General features: G+C 55.5%; 34 non-coding genes across 34 annotated transcripts; 9 read left to right on the top strand and 25 right to left on the bottom strand.

Moving 5' to 3' along the window:
• Positions 1-263: 263 nt before the first annotated feature.
• Positions 264-335, top strand: Trnag-ucc (transfer RNA glycine (anticodon UCC)). Its single transcript has one exon. It is a non-coding gene; the product is annotated as a tRNA-Gly (tRNA).
• Positions 336-927: 592 nt separating this feature from the next.
• On the bottom strand, positions 928-1,001 carry Trnai-aau (transfer RNA isoleucine (anticodon AAU)). The gene has a single exon. It is a non-coding gene; the product is annotated as a tRNA-Ile (tRNA).
• A 183-nt stretch (positions 1,002-1,184) lies between these two features.
• Trnae-uuc (transfer RNA glutamic acid (anticodon UUC)) lies at positions 1,185-1,256 on the bottom strand. The gene has a single exon. It is a non-coding gene; the product is annotated as a tRNA-Glu (tRNA).
• A 300-nt stretch (positions 1,257-1,556) lies between these two features.
• Trnag-gcc (transfer RNA glycine (anticodon GCC)) lies at positions 1,557-1,627 on the bottom strand. Its single transcript has one exon. It is a non-coding gene; the product is annotated as a tRNA-Gly (tRNA).
• A 340-nt stretch (positions 1,628-1,967) lies between these two features.
• Trnag-ucc (transfer RNA glycine (anticodon UCC)) lies at positions 1,968-2,039 on the top strand. Its single transcript has one exon. It is a non-coding gene; the product is annotated as a tRNA-Gly (tRNA).
• Positions 2,040-2,631: 592 nt separating this feature from the next.
• On the bottom strand, positions 2,632-2,705 carry Trnai-aau (transfer RNA isoleucine (anticodon AAU)). The gene has a single exon. It is a non-coding gene; the product is annotated as a tRNA-Ile (tRNA).
• A 183-nt stretch (positions 2,706-2,888) lies between these two features.
• On the bottom strand, positions 2,889-2,960 carry Trnae-uuc (transfer RNA glutamic acid (anticodon UUC)). Its single transcript has one exon. It is a non-coding gene; the product is annotated as a tRNA-Glu (tRNA).
• Positions 2,961-3,260: 300 nt separating this feature from the next.
• Trnag-gcc (transfer RNA glycine (anticodon GCC)) lies at positions 3,261-3,331 on the bottom strand. The gene has a single exon. It is a non-coding gene; the product is annotated as a tRNA-Gly (tRNA).
• A 340-nt stretch (positions 3,332-3,671) lies between these two features.
• On the top strand, positions 3,672-3,743 carry Trnag-ucc (transfer RNA glycine (anticodon UCC)). Its single transcript has one exon. It is a non-coding gene; the product is annotated as a tRNA-Gly (tRNA).
• Positions 3,744-4,310: 567 nt separating this feature from the next.
• On the bottom strand, positions 4,311-4,384 carry Trnai-aau (transfer RNA isoleucine (anticodon AAU)). The gene has a single exon. It is a non-coding gene; the product is annotated as a tRNA-Ile (tRNA).
• Positions 4,385-4,567: 183 nt separating this feature from the next.
• Trnae-uuc (transfer RNA glutamic acid (anticodon UUC)) lies at positions 4,568-4,639 on the bottom strand. Its single transcript has one exon. It is a non-coding gene; the product is annotated as a tRNA-Glu (tRNA).
• A 300-nt stretch (positions 4,640-4,939) lies between these two features.
• Trnag-gcc (transfer RNA glycine (anticodon GCC)) lies at positions 4,940-5,010 on the bottom strand. The gene has a single exon. It is a non-coding gene; the product is annotated as a tRNA-Gly (tRNA).
• Positions 5,011-5,350: 340 nt separating this feature from the next.
• On the top strand, positions 5,351-5,422 carry Trnag-ucc (transfer RNA glycine (anticodon UCC)). Its single transcript has one exon. It is a non-coding gene; the product is annotated as a tRNA-Gly (tRNA).
• Positions 5,423-6,014: 592 nt separating this feature from the next.
• On the bottom strand, positions 6,015-6,088 carry Trnai-aau (transfer RNA isoleucine (anticodon AAU)). Its single transcript has one exon. It is a non-coding gene; the product is annotated as a tRNA-Ile (tRNA).
• Positions 6,089-6,271: 183 nt separating this feature from the next.
• Trnae-uuc (transfer RNA glutamic acid (anticodon UUC)) lies at positions 6,272-6,343 on the bottom strand. Its single transcript has one exon. It is a non-coding gene; the product is annotated as a tRNA-Glu (tRNA).
• Positions 6,344-6,643: 300 nt separating this feature from the next.
• Trnag-gcc (transfer RNA glycine (anticodon GCC)) lies at positions 6,644-6,714 on the bottom strand. Its single transcript has one exon. It is a non-coding gene; the product is annotated as a tRNA-Gly (tRNA).
• Positions 6,715-7,054: 340 nt separating this feature from the next.
• Trnag-ucc (transfer RNA glycine (anticodon UCC)) lies at positions 7,055-7,126 on the top strand. The gene has a single exon. It is a non-coding gene; the product is annotated as a tRNA-Gly (tRNA).
• A 2,151-nt stretch (positions 7,127-9,277) lies between these two features.
• Positions 9,278-9,349, bottom strand: Trnae-uuc (transfer RNA glutamic acid (anticodon UUC)). Its single transcript has one exon. It is a non-coding gene; the product is annotated as a tRNA-Glu (tRNA).
• A 300-nt stretch (positions 9,350-9,649) lies between these two features.
• Trnag-gcc (transfer RNA glycine (anticodon GCC)) lies at positions 9,650-9,720 on the bottom strand. The gene has a single exon. It is a non-coding gene; the product is annotated as a tRNA-Gly (tRNA).
• Positions 9,721-10,060: 340 nt separating this feature from the next.
• On the top strand, positions 10,061-10,132 carry Trnag-ucc (transfer RNA glycine (anticodon UCC)). Its single transcript has one exon. It is a non-coding gene; the product is annotated as a tRNA-Gly (tRNA).
• A 592-nt stretch (positions 10,133-10,724) lies between these two features.
• On the bottom strand, positions 10,725-10,798 carry Trnai-aau (transfer RNA isoleucine (anticodon AAU)). Its single transcript has one exon. It is a non-coding gene; the product is annotated as a tRNA-Ile (tRNA).
• A 183-nt stretch (positions 10,799-10,981) lies between these two features.
• Trnae-uuc (transfer RNA glutamic acid (anticodon UUC)) lies at positions 10,982-11,053 on the bottom strand. The gene has a single exon. It is a non-coding gene; the product is annotated as a tRNA-Glu (tRNA).
• Positions 11,054-11,353: 300 nt separating this feature from the next.
• Positions 11,354-11,424, bottom strand: Trnag-gcc (transfer RNA glycine (anticodon GCC)). The gene has a single exon. It is a non-coding gene; the product is annotated as a tRNA-Gly (tRNA).
• A 340-nt stretch (positions 11,425-11,764) lies between these two features.
• Positions 11,765-11,836, top strand: Trnag-ucc (transfer RNA glycine (anticodon UCC)). The gene has a single exon. It is a non-coding gene; the product is annotated as a tRNA-Gly (tRNA).
• A 567-nt stretch (positions 11,837-12,403) lies between these two features.
• On the bottom strand, positions 12,404-12,477 carry Trnai-aau (transfer RNA isoleucine (anticodon AAU)). Its single transcript has one exon. It is a non-coding gene; the product is annotated as a tRNA-Ile (tRNA).
• Positions 12,478-12,660: 183 nt separating this feature from the next.
• Trnae-uuc (transfer RNA glutamic acid (anticodon UUC)) lies at positions 12,661-12,732 on the bottom strand. Its single transcript has one exon. It is a non-coding gene; the product is annotated as a tRNA-Glu (tRNA).
• A 300-nt stretch (positions 12,733-13,032) lies between these two features.
• Positions 13,033-13,103, bottom strand: Trnag-gcc (transfer RNA glycine (anticodon GCC)). Its single transcript has one exon. It is a non-coding gene; the product is annotated as a tRNA-Gly (tRNA).
• A 340-nt stretch (positions 13,104-13,443) lies between these two features.
• Trnag-ucc (transfer RNA glycine (anticodon UCC)) lies at positions 13,444-13,515 on the top strand. The gene has a single exon. It is a non-coding gene; the product is annotated as a tRNA-Gly (tRNA).
• Positions 13,516-14,082: 567 nt separating this feature from the next.
• On the bottom strand, positions 14,083-14,156 carry Trnai-aau (transfer RNA isoleucine (anticodon AAU)). Its single transcript has one exon. It is a non-coding gene; the product is annotated as a tRNA-Ile (tRNA).
• A 183-nt stretch (positions 14,157-14,339) lies between these two features.
• Trnae-uuc (transfer RNA glutamic acid (anticodon UUC)) lies at positions 14,340-14,411 on the bottom strand. Its single transcript has one exon. It is a non-coding gene; the product is annotated as a tRNA-Glu (tRNA).
• A 300-nt stretch (positions 14,412-14,711) lies between these two features.
• Positions 14,712-14,782, bottom strand: Trnag-gcc (transfer RNA glycine (anticodon GCC)). Its single transcript has one exon. It is a non-coding gene; the product is annotated as a tRNA-Gly (tRNA).
• A 340-nt stretch (positions 14,783-15,122) lies between these two features.
• Positions 15,123-15,194, top strand: Trnag-ucc (transfer RNA glycine (anticodon UCC)). The gene has a single exon. It is a non-coding gene; the product is annotated as a tRNA-Gly (tRNA).
• Positions 15,195-15,761: 567 nt separating this feature from the next.
• On the bottom strand, positions 15,762-15,835 carry Trnai-aau (transfer RNA isoleucine (anticodon AAU)). The gene has a single exon. It is a non-coding gene; the product is annotated as a tRNA-Ile (tRNA).
• Positions 15,836-16,018: 183 nt separating this feature from the next.
• Trnae-uuc (transfer RNA glutamic acid (anticodon UUC)) lies at positions 16,019-16,090 on the bottom strand. The gene has a single exon. It is a non-coding gene; the product is annotated as a tRNA-Glu (tRNA).
• Positions 16,091-16,110: the final 20 nt, after the last annotated feature.

Raw genomic sequence — 16,110 nt, 5'->3', positions numbered from 1 at the left:
CATTCTGTCCAGAAAATGCTGCAGACGCTGAATCCTGCACTGTACTGCCTAAAAATGCCGCCAGAAGGCGGTCCTCTGCGTCTTCTTGCGTCGCCGGCCCCGACGCTTGCCAAAGGGTGCGAAATGTGCATGGATACGCCGTCCGAATGCATCCGCATGTGCTCCCCTAGCCTACCTCGTAATGCGCCTAGGGCTACGATCACCATCGGCCGCTGCCGACTGGCGGGAAGCCGTCACAGCGCGGCGTGGGGGCGCCGGGTTGTGCGGTGGTGGTGTAATGGTCAGCATAGTTGCCTTCCAAGCAGTTGATCCGGGTTCGATTCCCGGCCACCGCAGCAGGCTTTTAATTTTGCGTATGAGTACTTTCGCCACGCGCCGTTAAATTAATGTTTTTTCTCCCTCTTACTCGCTACAGACCAGCCTACAGTATGTCTCGACTTGTCTCGACTTTGCTCAGCTGACGCGAGAGCTGACGCTCTCCAGTCGGCCTATATCAACACGACAAGCACGAGAAACGACTGAGAGAGGCAAGGAGAGGCGAGGCGCTGGACACACAGCACGCCGCTTCATTACACGGTGGCGTCTCCCTGACTGAATCGGGCTGCAGCTGCGAAAAGAAAGGAGAAAGAAAAATAGGAAGCAAAATTGCCAACAGTACCCTGTGTTCCCATGCGGTCACCCGCCCAAGCAGTGACAAGGGCCAAAGTTGTTACACGTCGGCAATCGGACATTTTCTTTCATTTTCTCTTTGCCGTATGAGAACCAGCGTATTCAACATATTGTGGCCATTGCCGAGCGGACGCTGTAGCGCTTCCCGACAAGTCGGGTTCGGATCCTCTGTCAACGTCCACGCAGGGCGATGATCTTTTGGTCATCACACTCGCCAGCTGAAATCGGCGCTGCCCTTTCGTAGTAGTAAAAGCGTACTGGCCCGTGGGGGGATCGAACCCACGACCTTCGCGTTATTAGCACGACGCTCTAACCAACTGAGCTAACGGGCCTCGACGCGGACGGTTGCTCAGCCCTACGCTGGAAACACGTGGCATGAAGCCACACGCCACTTCTAGGGTCACCGTGTGTCTGCTCCGCTCGTCCATGTTCTGCTGGCGGTCATGAAACAGTAGCTGTATTGCGAGCAGCACGCACAGCTGAAACTTGAGACGATTCGTGTGGAAAAAATTCCGTTCCGGTACCGGGAATCGAACCCGGGCCTCCTGGGTGAAAGCCAGGTATCCTAGCCACTAGACCACACCGGATTTGGGCGTTCGTTCGACGGATCGGATGGTCTCTCGCACATTTCGTGCCGAGTCCCGCGTCGGCACCCTTCTCTCTTTGCGAGCGTCTTTGCGCATACAGACTGGCAAGGCGCGCACCTCAAAAGTCTCAGAGCAATGCTTTTGGCTTCTTGCTCTACTGGGAGAAGAGGAAAAGGAAAGCTGTGGGGAACCGCGCGTGCTGCGTTCTCGGTTCTTCTCAAGGGAATCCCGCTATACATTCTTGTGGATCGTGCATCTCAAGCGCGCAAGTCACACGGCACCGCGGGAAAAGCAAAATGATGCATCGGCCGGGAATCGAACCCGGGCCGCCCGCGTGGCAGGCGAGCATTCTACCACTGAACCACCGATGCTGAGGCCAGTAGCAATCTTACGCTGCTTCCCGAGCAGGTGTCTCGAGATAAAGTGGGACTGCCGTCAAGCGCCGTAGCATTCTGTCCAGAAAATGCTGCAGACGCTGAATCCTGCACTGTACTGCCTAAAAATGCCGCCAGAAGGCGGTCCTCTGCGTCTTCTTGCGTCGCCGGCCCCGACGCTTGCCAAAGGGTGCGAAATGTGCATGGATACGCCGTCCGAATGCATCCGCATGTGCTCCCCTAGCCTACCTCGTAATGCGCCTAGGGCTACGATCACCATCGGCCGCTGCCGACTGGCGGGAAGCCGTCACAGCGCGGCGTGGGGGCGCCGGGTTGTGCGGTGGTGGTGTAATGGTCAGCATAGTTGCCTTCCAAGCAGTTGATCCGGGTTCGATTCCCGGCCACCGCAGCAGGCTTTTAATTTTGCGTATGAGTACTTTCGCCACGCGCCGTTAAATTAATGTTTTTTCTCCCTCTTACTCGCTACAGACCAGCCTACAGTATGTCTCGACTTGTCTCGACTTTGCTCAGCTGACGCGAGAGCTGACGCTCTCCAGTCGGCCTATATCAACACGACAAGCACGAGAAACGACTGAGAGAGGCAAGGAGAGGCGAGGCGCTGGACACACAGCACGCCGCTTCATTACACGGTGGCGTCTCCCTGACTGAATCGGGCTGCAGCTGCGAAAAGAAAGGAGAAAGAAAAATAGGAAGCAAAATTGCCAACAGTACCCTGTGTTCCCATGCGGTCACCCGCCCAAGCAGTGACAAGGGCCAAAGTTGTTACACGTCGGCAATCGGACATTTTCTTTCATTTTCTCTTTGCCGTATGAGAACCAGCGTATTCAACATATTGTGGCCATTGCCGAGCGGACGCTGTAGCGCTTCCCGACAAGTCGGGTTCGGATCCTCTGTCAACGTCCACGCAGGGCGATGATCTTTTGGTCATCACACTCGCCAGCTGAAATCGGCGCTGCCCTTTCGTAGTAGTAAAAGCGTACTGGCCCGTGGGGGGATCGAACCCACGACCTTCGCGTTATTAGCACGACGCTCTAACCAACTGAGCTAACGGGCCTCGACGCGGACGGTTGCTCAGCCCTACGCTGGAAACACGTGGCATGAAGCCACACGCCACTTCTAGGGTCACCGTGTGTCTGCTCCGCTCGTCCATGTTCTGCTGGCGGTCATGAAACAGTAGCTGTATTGCGAGCAGCACGCACAGCTGAAACTTGAGACGATTCGTGTGGAAAAAATTCCGTTCCGGTACCGGGAATCGAACCCGGGCCTCCTGGGTGAAAGCCAGGTATCCTAGCCACTAGACCACACCGGATTTGGGCGTTCGTTCGACGGATCGGATGGTCTCTCGCACATTTCGTGCCGAGTCCCGCGTCGGCACCCTTCTCTCTTTGCGAGCGTCTTTGCGCATACAGACTGGCAAGGCGCGCACCTCAAAAGTCTCAGAGCAATGCTTTTGGCTTCTTGCTCTACTGGGAGAAGAGGAAAAGGAAAGCTGTGGGGAACCGCGCGTGCTGCATTCTCGGTTCTTCTCAAGGGAATCCCGCTATACATTCTTGTGGATCGTGCATCTCAAGCGCGCAAGTCACACGGCACCGCGGGAAAAGCAAAATGATGCATCGGCCGGGAATCGAACCCGGGCCGCCCGCGTGGCAGGCGAGCATTCTACCACTGAACCACCGATGCTGAGGCCAGTAGCAATCTTACGCTGCTTCCCGAGCAGGTGTCTCGAGATAAAGTGGGACTGCCGTCAAGCGCCGTAGCATTCTGTCCAGAAAATGCTGCAGACGCTGAATCCTGCACTGTACTGCCTAAAAATGCCGCCAGAAGGCGGTCCTCTGCGTCTTCTTGCGTCGCCGGCCCCGACGCTTGCCAAAGGGTGCGAAATGTGCATGGATACGCCGTCCGAATGCATCCGCATGTGCTCCCCTAGCCTACCTCGTAATGCGCCTAGGGCTACGATCACCATCGGCCGCTGCCGACTGGCGGGAAGCCGTCACAGCGCGGCGTGGGGGCGCCGGGTTGTGCGGTGGTGGTGTAATGGTCAGCATAGTTGCCTTCCAAGCAGTTGATCCGGGTTCGATTCCCGGTCACTGCAGCAGGCTTTTAAATTTGCGTATGAGTACTTTGGCCACGCGCCGTTAAATTAATGATTTTTCTCCCTCTTACTCGCTGCAGACCAGCCTACTGCTCAGCTGACGCGAGAGCTGACGCTCTCCAGTCGGCCTATATCAACACGACAAGCACGAGAAACGACTGAGAGAGGCAAGGAGAGGCGAGGCGCTGGACACACAGCACGCCGCTTCATTACACGGTGGCGTCTCCCTGACTGAATCGGGCTGCAGCTGCGAAAAGAAAGGAGAAAGAAAAATAGGAAGCAAAATTGCCAACAGTACCCTGTGTTCCCATGCGGTCACCCGCCCAAGCAGTGACAAGGGCCAAAGTTGTTACACGTCGGCAATCGGACATTTTCTTTCATTTTCTCTTTGCCGTATGAGAACCAGCGTATTCAACATATTGTGGCCATTGCCGAGCGGACGCTGTAGCGCTTCCCGACAAGTCGGGTTCGGATCCTCTGTCAACGTCCACGCAGGGCGATGATCTTTTGGTCATCACACTCGCCAGCTGAAATCGGCGCTGCCCTTTCGTAGTAGTAAAAGCGTACTGGCCCGTGGGGGGATCGAACCCACGACCTTCGCGTTATTAGCACGACGCTCTAACCAACTGAGCTAACGGGCCTCGACGCGGACGGTTGCTCAGCCCTACGCTGGAAACACGTGGCATGAAGCCACACGCCACTTCTAGGGTCACCGTGTGTCTGCTCCGCTCGTCCATGTTCTGCTGGCGGTCATGAAACAGTAGCTGTATTGCGAGCAGCACGCACAGCTGAAACTTGAGACGATTCGTGTGGAAAAAATTCCGTTCCGGTACCGGGAATCGAACCCGGGCCTCCTGGGTGAAAGCCAGGTATCCTAGCCACTAGACCACACCGGATTTGGGCGTTCGTTCGACGGATCGGATGGTCTCTCGCACATTTCGTGCCGAGTCCCGCGTCGGCACCCTTCTCTCTTTGCGAGCGTCTTTGCGCATACAGACTGGCAAGGCGCGCACCTCAAAAGTCTCAGAGCAATGCTTTTGGCTTCTTGCTCTACTGGGAGAAGAGGAAAAGGAAAGCTGTGGGGAACCGCGCGTGCTGCGTTCTCGGTTCTTCTCAAGGGAATCCCGCTATACATTCTTGTGGATCGTGCATCTCAAGCGCGCAAGTCACACGGCACCGCGGGAAAAGCAAAATGATGCATCGGCCGGGAATCGAACCCGGGCCGCCCGCGTGGCAGGCGAGCATTCTACCACTGAACCACCGATGCTGAGGCCAGTAGCAATCTTACGCTGCTTCCCGAGCAGGTGTCTCGAGATAAAGTGGGACTGCCGTCAAGCGCCGTAGCATTCTGTCCAGAAAATGCTGCAGACGCTGAATCCTGCACTGTACTGCCTAAAAATGCCGCCAGAAGGCGGTCCTCTGCGTCTTCTTGCGTCGCCGGCCCCGACGCTTGCCAAAGGGTGCGAAATGTGCATGGATACGCCGTCCGAATGCATCCGCATGTGCTCCCCTAGCCTACCTCGTAATGCGCCTAGGGCTACGATCACCATCGGCCGCTGCCGACTGGCGGGAAGCCGTCACAGCGCGGCGTGGGGGCGCCGGGTTGTGCGGTGGTGGTGTAATGGTCAGCATAGTTGCCTTCCAAGCAGTTGATCCGGGTTCGATTCCCGGCCACCGCAGCAGGCTTTTAATTTTGCGTATGAGTACTTTCGCCACGCGCCGTTAAATTAATGTTTTTTCTCCCTCTTACTCGCTACAGACCAGCCTACAGTATGTCTCGACTTGTCTCGACTTTGCTCAGCTGACGCGAGAGCTGACGCTCTCCAGTCGGCCTATATCAACACGACAAGCACGAGAAACGACTGAGAGAGGCAAGGAGAGGCGAGGCGCTGGACACACAGCACGCCGCTTCATTACACGGTGGCGTCTCCCTGACTGAATCGGGCTGCAGCTGCGAAAAGAAAGGAGAAAGAAAAATAGGAAGCAAAATTGCCAACAGTACCCTGTGTTCCCATGCGGTCACCCGCCCAAGCAGTGACAAGGGCCAAAGTTGTTACACGTCGGCAATCGGACATTTTCTTTCATTTTCTCTTTGCCGTATGAGAACCAGCGTATTCAACATATTGTGGCCATTGCCGAGCGGACGCTGTAGCGCTTCCCGACAAGTCGGGTTCGGATCCTCTGTCAACGTCCACGCAGGGCGATGATCTTTTGGTCATCACACTCGCCAGCTGAAATCGGCGCTGCCCTTTCGTAGTAGTAAAAGCGTACTGGCCCGTGGGGGGATCGAACCCACGACCTTCGCGTTATTAGCACGACGCTCTAACCAACTGAGCTAACGGGCCTCGACGCGGACGGTTGCTCAGCCCTACGCTGGAAACACGTGGCATGAAGCCACACGCCACTTCTAGGGTCACCGTGTGTCTGCTCCGCTCGTCCATGTTCTGCTGGCGGTCATGAAACAGTAGCTGTATTGCGAGCAGCACGCACAGCTGAAACTTGAGACGATTCGTGTGGAAAAAATTCCGTTCCGGTACCGGGAATCGAACCCGGGCCTCCTGGGTGAAAGCCAGGTATCCTAGCCACTAGACCACACCGGATTTGGGCGTTCGTTCGACGGATCGGATGGTCTCTCGCACATTTCGTGCCGAGTCCCGCGTCGGCACCCTTCTCTCTTTGCGAGCGTCTTTGCGCATACAGACTGGCAAGGCGCGCACCTCAAAAGTCTCAGAGCAATGCTTTTGGCTTCTTGCTCTACTGGGAGAAGAGGAAAAGGAAAGCTGTGGGGAACCGCGCGTGCTGCGTTCTCGGTTCTTCTCAAGGGAATCCCGCTATACATTCTTGTGGATCGTGCATCTCAAGCGCGCAAGTCACACGGCACCGCGGGAAAAGCAAAATGATGCATCGGCCGGGAATCGAACCCGGGCCGCCCGCGTGGCAGGCGAGCATTCTACCACTGAACCACCGATGCTGAGGCCAGTAGCAATCTTACGCTGCTTCCCGAGCAGGTGTCTCGAGATAAAGTGGGACTGCCGTCAAGCGCCGTAGCATTCTGTCCAGAAAATGCTGCAGACGCTGAATCCTGCACTGTACTGCCTAAAAATGCCGCCAGAAGGCGGTCCTCTGCGTCTTCTTGCGTCGCCGGCCCCGACGCTTGCCAAAGGGTGCGAAATGTGCATGGATACGCCGTCCGAATGCATCCGCATGTGCTCCCCTAGCCTACCTCGTAATGCGCCTAGGGCTACGATCACCATCGGCCGCTGCCGACTGGCGGGAAGCCGTCACAGCGCGGCGTGGGGGCGCCGGGTTGTGCGGTGGTGGTGTAATGGTCAGCATAGTTGCCTTCCAAGCAGTTGATCCGGGTTCGATTCCCGGCCACCGCAGCAGGCTTTTAATTTTGCGTATGAGTACTTTCGCCACGCGCCGTTAAATTAATGTTTTTTCTCCCTCTTACTCGCTGCAGACCAGCCTACTGCTCAGCTGACGCGAGAGCTGACGCTCTCCAGTCGGCCTATATCAACACGACAAGCACGAGAAACGACTGAGAGAGGCAAGGAGAGGCGAGGCGCTGGACACACAGCACGCCGCTTCATTACACGGTGGCGTCTCCCTGACTGAATCGGGCTGCAGCTGCGAAAAGAAAGGAGAAAGAAAAATAGGAAGCAAAATTGCCAACAGTACCCTGTGTTCCCATGCGGTCACCCGCCCAAGCAGTGACAAGGGCCAAAGTTGTTACACGTCGGCAATCGGACATTTTCTTTCATTTTCTCTTTGCCGTATGAGAACCAGCGTATTCAACATATTGTGGCCATTGCCGAGCGGACGCTGTAGCGCTTCCCGACAAGTCGGGTTCGGATCCTCTGTCAACGTCCACGCAGGGCGATGATCTTTTGGTCATCACACTCGCCAGCTGAAATCGGCGCTGCCCTTTCGTAGTAGTAAAAGCGTACTGGCCCGTGGGGGGATCGAACCCACGACCTTCGCGTTATTAGCACGACGCTCTAACCAACTTTTTTTTTTTTTTTTTTTTTTGCATCCTGTGCCTGCTTCCCCCGATTACGTTCGGTTGAAGCTCCGGAAGGAGGGCGACAAACGAAGGTTGGAAGGCCAAAACATGGAGGGTCGTGTGCGCAAAAACTTCCCTTCCGGTACCGGGAATCGAACCCGGGCCTCCTGGGTGAAAGCCAGGTATCCTAGCCACTTTTTTTTTTTTTTTTTTTTGCCGAAAACTTCGCTACAGATCACCCTTGTCTTGCTTGTGCTTCTGGTAGACGCCGGTTTTGCAGCCAGGAAGCGGACAGCAGCAACTTCCAACTAGTTTTAGAGTACTCAAACAACACAGTAAAACAGCATGCATCTTTTGCAGAACAGGAAAAACTCGACCGTGACAGGATTCGAACCTGCAATCTTCGGATCCGAAGTCCGACGCCTTATCCATTTTTTTTTTTTTTAGCACGACGCTCTAACCAACTTTTTTTTTTCTCTTTTTTTTTCTAGCCACTTTTTTTTTTTTCAGTCGAACGCTCTACGACTTTTTTTTTTTTATGCCTTATCCATTTTTTTTGCCACTTTTTTTTTTTTTGTTTTTATTATCTCTCTTATCTCTTTATCTGTTGTATATTTGTATATGTCCTCATTACAAGAGGTGTCCTTCAGATTCAGGGCTGCGGAAACAAAGCGGGCAGGGGTCGAATCCCGAGGCCTGGCCACGATGTCTCCACTGTCCCGTCTCCGAATGGCACCTGCACAAGGGCATTGGAACTTTTCCACTGTCCCGTTACTTGGCCTCATTGTTGATCTTTTTCAGCCAAAAGTTCCACGAAAACTGCAGTCCTGGCGGAAAATGAAAAGAAAGAAATAAAAGAAGGATGACACGGGATAGTTGCAATCCAGAAATATCATAAAAATGTGGCGCTCATGGGCGACGTTATCCAACACCCTCTCTTTCGAACGTCAGGGTAAGCATGTTGGCAAAGTCATCGCGGAGACGTGGCAATCGCAAGCGGGTCCAGTAAGCAGTAAGCATGTACTGCTGAAACGCTAGGCGTTCATCCTCCTCATGACAAGTGACGACAAAATGTACAAAATGGCCAATCAACCACATGACTGTATTAAGCTTCGTCCGCGGAAAGAAATAAGAATCGGGCCGTACGATGATATCAATGGTATAAGCGGCTTCAGCAGACCTAGTTACAAAAGCCAGTTGTTTCCTGAGCCAACGCCAATTTGCAAGGTGGCCACAACAGGTGAATCGATGTTCAAGGGTATCCAGGAGACCACACCGAGTACATTTGTCCGTGTCAGAAAGACCAATGCGGTGCAGTCGTACAAACCAACTGAGCTAACGGGCCTCGACGCGGACGGTTGCTCAGCCCTACGCTGGAAACACGTGGCATGAAGCCACACGCCACTTCTAGGGTCACCGTGTGTCTGCTCCGCTCGTCCATGTTCTGCTGGCGGTCATGAAACAGTAGCTGTATTGCGAGCAGCACGCACAGCTGAAACTTGAGACGATTCGTGTGGAAAAAATTCCGTTCCGGTACCGGGAATCGAACCCGGGCCTCCTGGGTGAAAGCCAGGTATCCTAGCCACTAGACCACACCGGATTTGGGCGTTCGTTCGACGGATCGGATGGTCTCTCGCACATTTCGTGCCGAGTCCCGCGTCGGCACCCTTCTCTCTTTGCGAGCGTCTTTGCGCATACAGACTGGCAAGGCGCGCACCTCAAAAGTCTCAGAGCAATGCTTTTGGCTTCTTGCTCTACTGGGAGAAGAGGAAAAGGAAAGCTGTGGGGAACCGCGCGTGCTGCGTTCTCGGTTCTTCTCAAGGGAATCCCGCTATACATTCTTGTGGATCGTGCATCTCAAGCGCGCAAGTCACACGGCACCGCGGGAAAAGCAAAATGATGCATCGGCCGGGAATCGAACCCGGGCCGCCCGCGTGGCAGGCGAGCATTCTACCACTGAACCACCGATGCTGAGGCCAGTAGCAATCTTACGCTGCTTCCCGAGCAGGTGTCTCGAGATAAAGTGGGACTGCCGTCAAGCGCCGTAGCATTCTGTCCAGAAAATGCTGCAGACGCTGAATCCTGCACTGTACTGCCTAAAAATGCCGCCAGAAGGCGGTCCTCTGCGTCTTCTTGCGTCGCCGGCCCCGACGCTTGCCAAAGGGTGCGAAATGTGCATGGATACGCCGTCCGAATGCATCCGCATGTGCTCCCCTAGCCTACCTCGTAATGCGCCTAGGGCTACGATCACCATCGGCCGCTGCCGACTGGCGGGAAGCCGTCACAGCGCGGCGTGGGGGCGCCGGGTTGTGCGGTGGTGGTGTAATGGTCAGCATAGTTGCCTTCCAAGCAGTTGATCCGGGTTCGATTCCCGGCCACCGCAGCAGGCTTTTAATTTTGCGTATGAGTACTTTCGCCACGCGCCGTTAAATTAATGTTTTTTCTCCCTCTTACTCGCTACAGACCAGCCTACAGTATGTCTCGACTTGTCTCGACTTTGCTCAGCTGACGCGAGAGCTGACGCTCTCCAGTCGGCCTATATCAACACGACAAGCACGAGAAACGACTGAGAGAGGCAAGGAGAGGCGAGGCGCTGGACACACAGCACGCCGCTTCATTACACGGTGGCGTCTCCCTGACTGAATCGGGCTGCAGCTGCGAAAAGAAAGGAGAAAGAAAAATAGGAAGCAAAATTGCCAACAGTACCCTGTGTTCCCATGCGGTCACCCGCCCAAGCAGTGACAAGGGCCAAAGTTGTTACACGTCGGCAATCGGACATTTTCTTTCATTTTCTCTTTGCCGTATGAGAACCAGCGTATTCAACATATTGTGGCCATTGCCGAGCGGACGCTGTAGCGCTTCCCGACAAGTCGGGTTCGGATCCTCTGTCAACGTCCACGCAGGGCGATGATCTTTTGGTCATCACACTCGCCAGCTGAAATCGGCGCTGCCCTTTCGTAGTAGTAAAAGCGTACTGGCCCGTGGGGGGATCGAACCCACGACCTTCGCGTTATTAGCACGACGCTCTAACCAACTGAGCTAACGGGCCTCGACGCGGACGGTTGCTCAGCCCTACGCTGGAAACACGTGGCATGAAGCCACACGCCACTTCTAGGGTCACCGTGTGTCTGCTCCGCTCGTCCATGTTCTGCTGGCGGTCATGAAACAGTAGCTGTATTGCGAGCAGCACGCACAGCTGAAACTTGAGACGATTCGTGTGGAAAAAATTCCGTTCCGGTACCGGGAATCGAACCCGGGCCTCCTGGGTGAAAGCCAGGTATCCTAGCCACTAGACCACACCGGATTTGGGCGTTCGTTCGACGGATCGGATGGTCTCTCGCACATTTCGTGCCGAGTCCCGCGTCGGCACCCTTCTCTCTTTGCGAGCGTCTTTGCGCATACAGACTGGCAAGGCGCGCACCTCAAAAGTCTCAGAGCAATGCTTTTGGCTTCTTGCTCTACTGGGAGAAGAGGAAAAGGAAAGCTGTGGGGAACCGCGCGTGCTGCGTTCTCGGTTCTTCTCAAGGGAATCCCGCTATACATTCTTGTGGATCGTGCATCTCAAGCGCGCAAGTCACACGGCACCGCGGGAAAAGCAAAATGATGCATCGGCCGGGAATCGAACCCGGGCCGCCCGCGTGGCAGGCGAGCATTCTACCACTGAACCACCGATGCTGAGGCCAGTAGCAATCTTACGCTGCTTCCCGAGCAGGTGTCTCGAGATAAAGTGGGACTGCCGTCAAGCGCCGTAGCATTCTGTCCAGAAAATGCTGCAGACGCTGAATCCTGCACTGTACTGCCTAAAAATGCCGCCAGAAGGCGGTCCTCTGCGTCTTCTTGCGTCGCCGGCCCCGACGCTTGCCAAAGGGTGCGAAATGTGCATGGATACGCCGTCCGAATGCATCCGCATGTGCTCCCCTAGCCTACCTCGTAATGCGCCTAGGGCTACGATCACCATCGGCCGCTGCCGACTGGCGGGAAGCCGTCACAGCGCGGCGTGGGGGCGCCGGGTTGTGCGGTGGTGGTGTAATGGTCAGCATAGTTGCCTTCCAAGCAGTTGATCCGGGTTCGATTCCCGGTCACTGCAGCAGGCTTTTAAATTTGCGTATGAGTACTTTGGCCACGCGCCGTTAAATTAATGATTTTTCTCCCTCTTACTCGCTGCAGACCAGCCTACTGCTCAGCTGACGCGAGAGCTGACGCTCTCCAGTCGGCCTATATCAACACGACAAGCACGAGAAACGACTGAGAGAGGCAAGGAGAGGCGAGGCGCTGGACACACAGCACGCCGCTTCATTACACGGTGGCGTCTCCCTGACTGAATCGGGCTGCAGCTGCGAAAAGAAAGGAGAAAGAAAAATAGGAAGCAAAATTGCCAACAGTACCCTGTGTTCCCATGCGGTCACCCGCCCAAGCAGTGACAAGGGCCAAAGTTGTTACACGTCGGCAATCGGACATTTTCTTTCATTTTCTCTTTGCCGTATGAGAACCAGCGTATTCAACATATTGTGGCCATTGCCGAGCGGACGCTGTAGCGCTTCCCGACAAGTCGGGTTCGGATCCTCTGTCAACGTCCACGCAGGGCGATGATCTTTTGGTCATCACACTCGCCAGCTGAAATCGGCGCTGCCCTTTCGTAGTAGTAAAAGCGTACTGGCCCGTGGGGGGATCGAACCCACGACCTTCGCGTTATTAGCACGACGCTCTAACCAACTGAGCTAACGGGCCTCGACGCGGACGGTTGCTCAGCCCTACGCTGGAAACACGTGGCATGAAGCCACACGCCACTTCTAGGGTCACCGTGTGTCTGCTCCGCTCGTCCATGTTCTGCTGGCGGTCATGAAACAGTAGCTGTATTGCGAGCAGCACGCACAGCTGAAACTTGAGACGATTCGTGTGGAAAAAATTCCGTTCCGGTACCGGGAATCGAACCCGGGCCTCCTGGGTGAAAGCCAGGTATCCTAGCCACTAGACCACACCGGATTTGGGCGTTCGTTCGACGGATCGGATGGTCTCTCGCACATTTCGTGCCGAGTCCCGCGTCGGCACCCTTCTCTCTTTGCGAGCGTCTTTGCGCATACAGGCTGGCAAGGCGCGCACCTCAAAAGTCTCAGAGCAATGCTTTTGGCTTCTTGCTCTACTGGGAGAAGAGGAAAAGGAAAGCTGTGGGGAACCGCGCGTGCTGCGTTCTCGGTTCTTCTCAAGGGAATCCCGCTATACATTCTTGTGGATCGTGCATCTCAAGCGCGCAAGTCACACGGCACCGCGGGAAAAGCAAAATGATGCATCGGCCGGGAATCGAACCCGGGCCGCCCGCGTGGCAGGCGAGCATTCTACCACTGAACCACCGATGCTGAGGCCAGTAGCAATCTTACGCTGCTTCCCGAGCAGGTGTCTCGAGATAAAGTGGGACTGCCGTCAAGCGCCGTAGCATTCTGTCCAGAAAATGCTGCAGACGCTGAATCCTGCACTGTACTGCCTAAAAATGCCGCCAGAAGGCGGTCCTCTGCGTCTTCTTGCGTCGCCGGCCCCGACGCTTGCCAAAGGGTGCGAAATGTGCATGGATACGCCGTCCGAATGCATCCGCATGTGCTCCCCTAGCCTACCTCGTAATGCGCCTAGGGCTACGATCACCATCGGCCGCTGCCGACTGGCGGGAAGCCGTCACAGCGCGGCGTGGGGGCGCCGGGTTGTGCGGTGGTGGTGTAATGGTCAGCATAGTTGCCTTCCAAGCAGTTGATCCGGGTTCGATTCCCGGTCACTGCAGCAGGCTTTTAAATTTGCGTATGAGTACTTTGGCCACGCGCCGTTAAATTAATGATTTTTCTCCCTCTTACTCGCTGCAGACCAGCCTACTGCTCAGCTGACGCGAGAGCTGACGCTCTCCAGTCGGCCTATATCAACACGACAAGCACGAGAAACGACTGAGAGAGGCAAGGAGAGGCGAGGCGCTGGACACACAGCACGCCGCTTCATTACACGGTGGCGTCTCCCTGACTGAATCGGGCTGCAGCTGCGAAAAGAAAGGAGAAAGAAAAATAGGAAGCAAAATTGCCAACAGTACCCTGTGTTCCCATGCGGTCACCCGCCCAAGCAGTGACAAGGGCCAAAGTTGTTACACGTCGGCAATCGGACATTTTCTTTCATTTTCTCTTTGCCGTATGAGAACCAGCGTATTCAACATATTGTGGCCATTGCCGAGCGGACGCTGTAGCGCTTCCCGACAAGTCGGGTTCGGATCCTCTGTCAACGTCCACGCAGGGCGATGATCTTTTGGTCATCACACTCGCCAGCTGAAATCGGCGCTGCCCTTTCGTAGTAGTAAAAGCGTACTGGCCCGTGGGGGGATCGAACCCACGACCTTCGCGTTATTAGCACGACGCTCTAACCAACTGAGCTAACGGGCCTCGACGCGGACGGTTGCTCAGCCCTACGCTGGAAACACGTGGCATGAAGCCACACGCCACTTCTAGGGTCACCGTGTGTCTGCTCCGCTCGTCCATGTTCTGCTGGCGGTCATGAAACAGTAGCTGTATTGCGAGCAGCACGCACAGCTGAAACTTGAGACGATTCGTGTGGAAAAAATTCCGTTCCGGTACCGGGAATCGAACCCGGGCCTCCTGGGTGAAAGCCAGGTATCCTAGCCACTAGACCACACCGGATTTGGGCGTTCGTTCGACGGATCGGATGGTCTCTCGCACATTTCGTGCCGAGTCCCGCGTCGGCACCCTTCTCTCTTTGCGAGCGTCTTTGCGCATACAGACTGGCAAGGCGCGCACCTCAAAAGTCTCAGAGCAATGCTTTTGGCTTCTTGCTCTACTGGGAGAAGAGGAAAAGGAAAGCTGTGGGGAACCGCGCGTGCTGCGTTCTCGGTTCTTCTCAAGGGAATCCCGCTATACATTCTTGTGGATCGTGCATCTCAAGCGCGCAAGTCACACGGCACCGCGGGAAAAGCAAAATGATGCATCGGCCGGGAATCGAACCCGGGCCGCCCGCGTGGCAGGCGAGCATTCTACCACTGAACCACCGATGCTGAGGCCAGTAGCAATCTTACGCTGCTTCCCGAGCAGGTGTCTCGAGATAAAGTGGGACTGCCGTCAAGCGCCGTAGCATTCTGTCCAGAAAATGCTGCAGACGCTGAATCCTGCACTGTACTGCCTAAAAATGCCGCCAGAAGGCGGTCCTCTGCGTCTTCTTGCGTCGCCGGCCCCGACGCTTGCCAAAGGGTGCGAAATGTGCATGGATACGCCGTCCGAATGCATCCGCATGTGCTCCCCTAGCCTACCTCGTAATGCGCCTAGGGCTACGATCACCATCGGCCGCTGCCGACTGGCGGGAAGCCGTCACAGCGCGGCGTGGGGGCGCCGGGTTGTGCGGTGGTGGTGTAATGGTCAGCATAGTTGCCTTCCAAGCAGTTGATCCGGGTTCGATTCCCGGTCACTGCAGCAGGCTTTTAAATTTGCGTATGAGTACTTTGGCCACGCGCCGTTAAATTAATGATTTTTCTCCCTCTTACTCGCTGCAGACCAGCCTACTGCTCAGCTGACGCGAGAGCTGACGCTCTCCAGTCGGCCTATATCAACACGACAAGCACGAGAAACGACTGAGAGAGGCAAGGAGAGGCGAGGCGCTGGACACACAGCACGCCGCTTCATTACACGGTGGCGTCTCCCTGACTGAATCGGGCTGCAGCTGCGAGAAGAAAGGAGAAAGAAAAATAGGAAGCAAAATTGCCAACAGTACCCTGTGTTCCCATGCGGTCACCCGCCCAAGCAGTGACAAGGGCCAAAGTTGTTACACGTCGGCAATCGGACATTTTCTTTCATTTTCTCTTTGCCGTATGAGAACCAGCGTATTCAACATATTGTGGCCATTGCCGAGCGGACGCTGTAGCGCTTCCCGACAAGTCGGGTTCGGATCCTCTGTCAACGTCCACGCAGGGCGATGATCTTTTGGTCATCACACTCGCCAGCTGAAATCGGCGCTGCCCTTTCGTAGTAGTAAAAGCGTACTGGCCCGTGGGGGGATCGAACCCACGACCTTCGCGTTATTAGCACGACGCTCTAACCAACTGAGCTAACGGGCCTCGACGCGGACGGTTGCTCAGCCCTACGCTGGAAACACGTGGCATGAAGCCACACGCCACTTCTAGGGTCACCGTGTGTCTGCTCCGCTCGTCCATGTTCTGCTGGCGGTCATGAAACAGTAGCTGTATTGCGAGCAGCACGCACAGCTGAAACTTGAGACGATTCGTGTGGAAAAAATTCCGTTCCGGTACCGGGAATCGAACCCGGGCCTCCTGGGTGAAAGCCAGGTATCCTAGCCACTAGACCACACCGGATTTGGGCGTTCGTTCGACGG

This window comes from Schistocerca cancellata, unplaced genomic scaffold, assembly GCF_023864275.1.
Source record: "Schistocerca cancellata isolate TAMUIC-IGC-003103 unplaced genomic scaffold, iqSchCanc2.1 HiC_scaffold_684, whole genome shotgun sequence".
Lineage (NCBI taxonomy): Eukaryota > Metazoa > Arthropoda > Insecta > Orthoptera > Acrididae > Schistocerca > Schistocerca cancellata.
Note: the sequence above shows the minus strand (reverse complement) of the source record. Positions and strands in the feature narration are given on the sequence as shown.